Source organism: Bos indicus x Bos taurus, chromosome 23 (assembly GCF_003369695.1).
Source record: "Bos indicus x Bos taurus breed Angus x Brahman F1 hybrid chromosome 23, Bos_hybrid_MaternalHap_v2.0, whole genome shotgun sequence".
NCBI lineage: Eukaryota > Metazoa > Chordata > Mammalia > Artiodactyla > Bovidae > Bos > Bos indicus x Bos taurus.
Window position 1 is genome coordinate 52,633,119 of NC_040098.1, and position 6,949 is coordinate 52,640,067.

Sequence of the window (6,949 nt, forward strand, 5' to 3'; positions counted from 1 at the left end):
CTTTTCAGGACTGAAACCTCCTGTCTGGTGCTGGGCCGTGTCTGCCCAAAGGTAAACTTCTTGGGAAGTTTCTGCCAGAGCAATTAAGCCTTCCGTGAGTCGGTGAAAACAGATTCTTTATCTGACCCGTTTGGCTTCGGTTCACCGGGAATTCAGAATGTGACCCGGCCACTCAAGAGGTGCTGGGTCCCTGTACATCTCTCACATTCACACACTCGCACACCAGCCACCGACACACACCGTGCACACACAGGCCCTCGGTCTGGCTGGTGCGAACCCGTCTCTCCCCGCTTGGTTACGTGCCAGGAGAAGCACACCGGTCAGGACTCGGCGGTCCGAGACACACACTCGCTGCTTCAGGATCGGGAGTAGGGGTCCGAGCCAGAAGGCGAGTCTGGGGCACCTCTGACTCAGCAGGGGGAGCTAGGCCCTTCCGTCGCGATGGGAGACGTGCCTCCCCACCCGGTCCCCAAGCTTTGCTCTTCTGTCCAGGATGCTCTGAGCGGGTCTTGTCCTGGTCCTGACCTGACAAAGAGCCACGTTCGCGTGTCCTGGGCAGCAGCGGGAGTCCCAGGGCACGCAGGGAGGGCAGACGCTGTGAGTGGAGCCGAGGCCAGGGGCTGAGCTCACCCGCCACCTGGTTGCAGGTTTGCTGGTGCCGGTCAGTGGCTGGTCAGCAGCTCCGTCCCCTTCAGCCTTCTGGAGAAATCTCGGGCTGCCAGGCCTAGGTGAGCCCTGGTCCCAAGGGCACCTGGCCAGGAGGCCTGTCTGCCTGCAGCTCTCTCCAGAAGGCCTCGGAGCGGCACGTTCCCACTAACACTTCCCGACTTGGAAAAACTGAACTCTCAAAATTTCTGTATTTAAATAACATAGTGTCAGCAGAATGTTATTTCATAAAATGAAAACAGAAAGAGCTATGAAGTCGCGGGCAAGGAGGGGGACGGATGGGTATTTAGGAACCCAGATCGATGTATCCCTGGGGGCTCCGGGCTGTGACGGGGGCGTCCACTCGCAGGTGGCCCGGCCCTGGGCAGGGGGCGGGGCCAGGGATGCAGGGCGCTCGGGCTCTGGGCCATCCTGCGGGCTGAGCAGGGGCCCGGGTCAACCTTCGGGGTCACAGGTGGGCTCCTCCTGGGGGATCGGAAGGCCCCGCCTCCTGCCGCTCCTCCTCCATCCGTGTCCCTGGGCTGCGTGCGCCTCGTGGCAGGTGCCGTTCTCTTCCGACAGAGCTTTACGTGCCGGGGAGCCATGGGGGCATCAGGACCAGGGCTGCCCCTGTCCCCCCGCCATCCCCCGTCAGCTCCAGGGCGGCCCAGGCTGTCCTCCCGAAGGACAGCTCTGGTCCGCCTCAGCCCGGGCAGGCGGCCTCCAGGGGAGGCTGTGGCTGTCCCTGGGCCTGGCTCCCCGCTCGCAGCCCAGGCCGTCGGCCGCTCTCCCCTGAAGATGGGAAGGACCAGGCTCGCCGTGTGTGGCCTCCTGGCGTCAGCTGGCTCCAGAGGGCGCGGGCGCGCCGCACGAGGGGTGGGGGCACTTCTCCTCATTCATCCCAAAGGGCAGTCAATGCGCTCGCTCCCCTGGTCTTCACGCGTCCATATTTGTTCAGGAATTCTCAGGAAGCGAGGCTGTGGGCGCCATGCGTGGTGCCAGGCCCTGGGAGAAGCCGGGCTGTGTGTTCACACGCAGAGCCCGGGGGAGCTGACGGAGCCTGCAGAGCCTACTCCACGCTTCCAGGCCCTGGAGACGAGAATGGTCCAGTCGTCCTCCGCAGCGGCCAGGCTCACCAGGTGGGCAGCAGGCTCGTTATTCTGCACAGTTTAAAGGAGGTGACCAAGGCCCGGGTGTTGCCTGGACCACACATGGAAGAATCTTCACGCTGTTTCTCCAGCAGTTGTGAAAGCCTTACCTAAAAATCAGAAGTTCTTGAAGACTTTTTTTTCTTTTACATTAATTTTGTGTGTGTGGTTGAATAGGTGACCCTCAAGCTTGGTTTAAGCAGAACCAAGATGTAAAAAGGCAGACACGGAGAAGTCTCTTTCCTGCCCAGGTCGCTGGCCTCCTCCCCAACCTCAGCGACTGAGCAGCTGCTTCTGCTCGCTTGTGTGTTTGTCTAGGGCAGGTTGTGATGCCTCGTCCTCCTGATAGTTCACTGTAGATCAGATCAGATCAGATCAGATCAGTCCCTCAGCCGTGTCCGACTCTTTGCGACCCCAAGAATCGCAGCACGCCAGGCCTCCCTGTCCAACACCAACTCCTGGAGTTCACTAAGACTCACGTCCATCGAGTCGGTGATGCCATCCAGCCATCTCATCCTCTGTCATCCTCTTCTCCTCCTGCCCCCAATCCCTCCCAGCATCAGAGTCTTTTCCAGTGAGTCAACTCTTCGCATGAGGTGGCCAAAGTACTGGAGTTTCAGCTTTAGCATCATTCCTTCCAAAGAAATCCCGGGGCTGATCTCCTTCAGAATGGACTGGTTGGATCTAATACAAGCAAATAAAACATGTTCTTATTTTTCTTCTTTTTACCCCCCCGACAGTGTAGTATTAATCTCACTCCCTGTTGTGTTCTGCTGACTCTCCTCAGTGCGTGGGAGCGCCCTCCAGAGGCGCCTGGCATGCCCAGGTTGGTTAACCCCACACAGAGGTGTTGTCAGTCGTCTGCTAGAACAAACAGCTTTTCAGCGATCCCCTTGGAAGCCTCGTTCTGTGTGTGCAGGGGTGTCCACAGGCTGGACTCCCTGACGTCAGGTGGTCAGGCCTGAGTCAGTGCCTGTGAGGGGTGTGGAGGCCCCGCCCTGCCGGCCCCACCCCCCCTGTCCCTAAACTTGGGGGGTCTGCCAACAACATACACGAGGCTTGTTGACTCAGTGCAGTTTTGTGTTTTTTTTGCACTAGGTCTTTGTTGCTTTGTGGGGTGTTCTCTAGTTTTGGTGAGCAGGGGCGCTTCTTTTTTATGGGGGCTTCTCTTGGTGCACAGCAGGGGCTCCAGGCTCCCGGATTTTGCAAGTTGTGGGGCGTAGCCTCAGGAGTTGTGGTGCACGGGCTTAGCTGCTCAGTGGCATGTGTAATCTTCCCAGACCAGGGATTGAACCCACATGCCCCACATTGGCAGGTAGATTCTTATCCACTGAGCCACCAGGGAAGCCCTCAGTGCAGTTTTAATTTAAATTTCTTTCAAAGAAGAGTGAATATTTTTTCATGTTTTCTGTTTCTTGGTGAGCGGTTTTTTCCTTTGCCCACTTCCCATCTGGTTATGGAACTTTTTCCTCACGATTTACAGAGCTTCTTTATGTGTGAGTAAGACTCACCTTGTCCAGGAGGTAAGTTACAGACAGTTTTTCCCAGTTTGTCATTTGTCTTTGGACTTTAGTTTATCGTGTACTTTTTTCAACTCTCTATTATGAATAAATAAATCATCAAAAGAATAGCACCGTGATCACCCGTGTGTGTGTGTGTGTGTGTGTGTGTGTGTGTAAGTCGCTCAGTCGTGTCCAGCTCTTTGTGACCCCATGGACTGTAGCTCACCAGGCTTCTCTGTCCATGGGATTCTCCAGACAAGAACACTGGAGTAGGTTGCCATTTCCTCCAGGGGATCTTCCCCACCCAGGGATCAAACATGGATCTTCTACATTGCAGGCAGATTCTTTACCATCTGAGCCACCAGGGAAGCCCTGAAGGATCAGACGGTATCCCTCTGTATCCACCCGATAAAGTCAACAGTGGATAGCAGTTTCCACCTCTGCTCTAGCTGCGTGTGTGTGCGTGTGTGAGTGTGCGTGCGTGCGTGTGTGAGACAGCACGTCAGCTTGGCCCTCCTGAAACCTGGACGTTTTCTTACACAGTCATTGCGTCCAAGAAAACCGATAATAATGCCCCCACCTTTCTGCTCGGGATTGTCTTGATTCTCTTTCCTCTTCTTCATACAGATTTTAGATTTACTTGTCTCGTTCCAGAAACAGGCCCCTTTAAAAACCGAGATGTATTCGTATTTGGTTGCATGAACTTGGAGTTGGCATCTTGTGATGCAGAGTCTTCATATCAGACACGTGGTGTGTCCTTCCATTTAGAAATTCTTCCTCCATGTTCTTCAGGAACATCTTGAAGTTGTATTCTGAGGGGTAAGAGGAGAAGACAGGCTCAGGACGAGGACAGACTCGGGGTCCAAAAGTCCGCATCCTTGGCCTCTGACTCTGGCTGCTGTCTGTGCTCCAGGCGGGGCGGCAAGTGGGCAGGGCTGAGGCAGGGCCCTCCGCGGCCTCTCCTGAGACCTGCAGGGAGTCTGCAGGGTGCACCGTCTTCAGGGACCCGGTGGTGTTGAGGCTGGTCTGCAGGGTCACGCGGGCCTCGAGGGAGTACTGCTGTGCCATCTCTCTCCTCCCGGGCTGAAGTGGTGAATGAGGCAGGAGCATCGATGTGGCGGGGAAGGCCTGGGTGGGAGGGGGCTCAGAGGCCTGGCCGGGCGCCCGCACTGATCCGGCCCCCTCTGCCTGGCTCGCCCCTCTGTGGACTGTCTCTGGGAGCAGCCGTGGCCTCTGGGGTTGTGGTTATAATTACACTACTGGCTCTTTAGTGGAGAGCCCGGGTGTGGACTGCAGTCCCGGTTCTGGGGCGGAAGCACCTTCTCGGGGCCGGGGGGTGGTCACCATCCGCTGTGCTGGCTGTGGTGGACCCGGAGCCACTGAGCTGACTCGGGGGCTCCTCACCGCTGCTGACCCACCCCGTGGAGCGCCCCTCGCAGCCCGTAACTCACTCTGCGGCTCTTTCCTGGAAGGGTTCCCGTGTTCCCAAGGCGCCTCTGAACTTGGGGTGCTCCAGCCCGTCTGCGGTCTCCTCTGAGGCTGTACGAAGGGCTGGGCCCCACGGAATAAAGAGGGCCTTGTCAGGCGCAGTGTCACACCCAGGGCAGCATGAGGCTTTTAAAACCCTTTCTGTGAGTCAGCGACCTCACCTGTCTATCAGCGCCTCGCCACTCAGCACTGCGCCCAGGCCGCTCCCCGAACCTCTGCTTCCTCCGAGTCATCTCCCCATTGTTTCTCCGTGCCGGTCGGGCGAGCAGAGCTGAACAGCAATGCGGCCACTCTCCCCTCCCCTCCCTCTCGCGGGGTTCCCAGTGAGGACAAGCCAACGCGGGGCTCTTGCGGCCCGGCCGGGGGAGGCGCACTGCACAGGCTCTCTGCTGTCAGGGGGCCAGGCTGGCCTGCCGCATCTCCCTGGGAGCCAGAGAGGCTGAGTCACCTCAGGGTGGAGAGACGCCCCTCTCCCCTGTCATCCGGAAACAGCTTCTCTCCCTTCCTTTCTGCCTGTTTCTTCCAGCACACTGTCTCACCTTCTCCCCTGCCTCCCGCAAACTGAAGGTAAAACCATGGGGCCCCGCAGCAGGAGACCCCCAGGTCCTCCTTCAGGGCCCCGGCTCTGAGCCCCAGAAGCCCTGTGACTGGACCACGGCCCAGGCGGCTGCGGGCAGACTGGGCCAGACCCAGGCAGGACACACTTCCCCAGCCACTGGTCCAAACAGCTAATAAATGACCCCAGGGTCTGGGTGTCAGCAAGAAGCGCTGGGCGCCCCGCCCCGCCTCCCACATGCCTCATCCTCAATTTATGAAGAGGGAGTTTGTGGGATTTTTCCTGTGCAGGCCACTGGGCTTAAATTCATCATAGCTCGCCTCGCCTTTGTGGAAAGAACCGTGGTCAGAATCTGACTAATTCATCAATGGATTTATGGCCTGTTCGGAGCCCACATGTGAAATGGAAAGAACCATGCTATTCGGTGACAACAGCAGGATTTATTTGGTACGAGATGGTTACCATAGAGGGACCTTTACGGATGAGATGAGGTTTTGGAAATGGTGGGATTTCGGACATGTGGCCGTATTGTTTTTGGAGACATGGCAGAATACTCCACTCAATTATCTGTTGTGTTTGGATGAGTAATAAATTCCACTGAAGAAATGCAGAAAACAGTGGTAGGTTTTCTTTTCTAAAGCGTGGTATTTTCAGTCCTCACTCCTCACAGCTCCCGCGCTTCCTCTTGTGTTGCCCTCTTTGGGTTGTTCAGAACCAGGGATTTCTATGTTAAATAATAAAGCGTAAATGAAGAGATGAGTCCCACTAATGTCTCTGAAAGCCAGGCTGCTCTGCGCCACACACGGGCTTCACCTCCGAAGGTCGCTGTCACTGCCCACGTGGGCATCCAGACCCCCGGCCCAGCCTCCCAGGGCTAATTCCTGCTTTCCACCCAGACTCACTGCCACTTCTTCCAGGGACATCTTGGCACGGACGGTACCAAGGGCCTTCCATCCCTCCCCGGATCCTTCTGACACTTTTCGGACAACACCATGAGGACCACAGCTTGGAAAAATAACATCGGATTTGGGGGCCTTTCCAAGTGCTTTGATGGCAAAACTCAGAGTCACAACCGTTTATTCTTTTTCTTTTGATTCCTGCTTTCAGATATTCTTCTTTATTTGGGCCTTTGGACCCATCCTTGGACCTCACGAATACTGAACACTCTGGACACCAGAGAGGGTGACTGACTGCGGCTGCTCTGAGTGAGACCGGCAGCTGGTCACAGAAACGCAGCCAAAGCGACAGGCTTGCCCCTAAATGATGTGTAGGAAACTCAGAGCTGAGGGTCTGAGTCCGAGGAGGAAGTCTGTAGAAACTGCTGGGCAGTCTGCAGATGGAAGTGCTGATCTCAGCTCAGGACTTGGAGGCTGTGAACAGCCTTGTCCTAACTGTGCAACGTCGCTGTCGTGCAGAAAGTCGCTGTCTCTGCTGGTGTCTTCAGCGCTCTGTCCTAGAAGGGACCCTAGGCTGGCAGACTGACCTTGAACACAGCATTTCAGACTGTTTCCATGGTTTGGTTTCTAAATCCCAGGCTGAGACCCTGCAGTGTGTGGATCATAACTGGCATTAAAAGTGGGGTTTTCATTTCCATCCCCGCTGGGACCAGA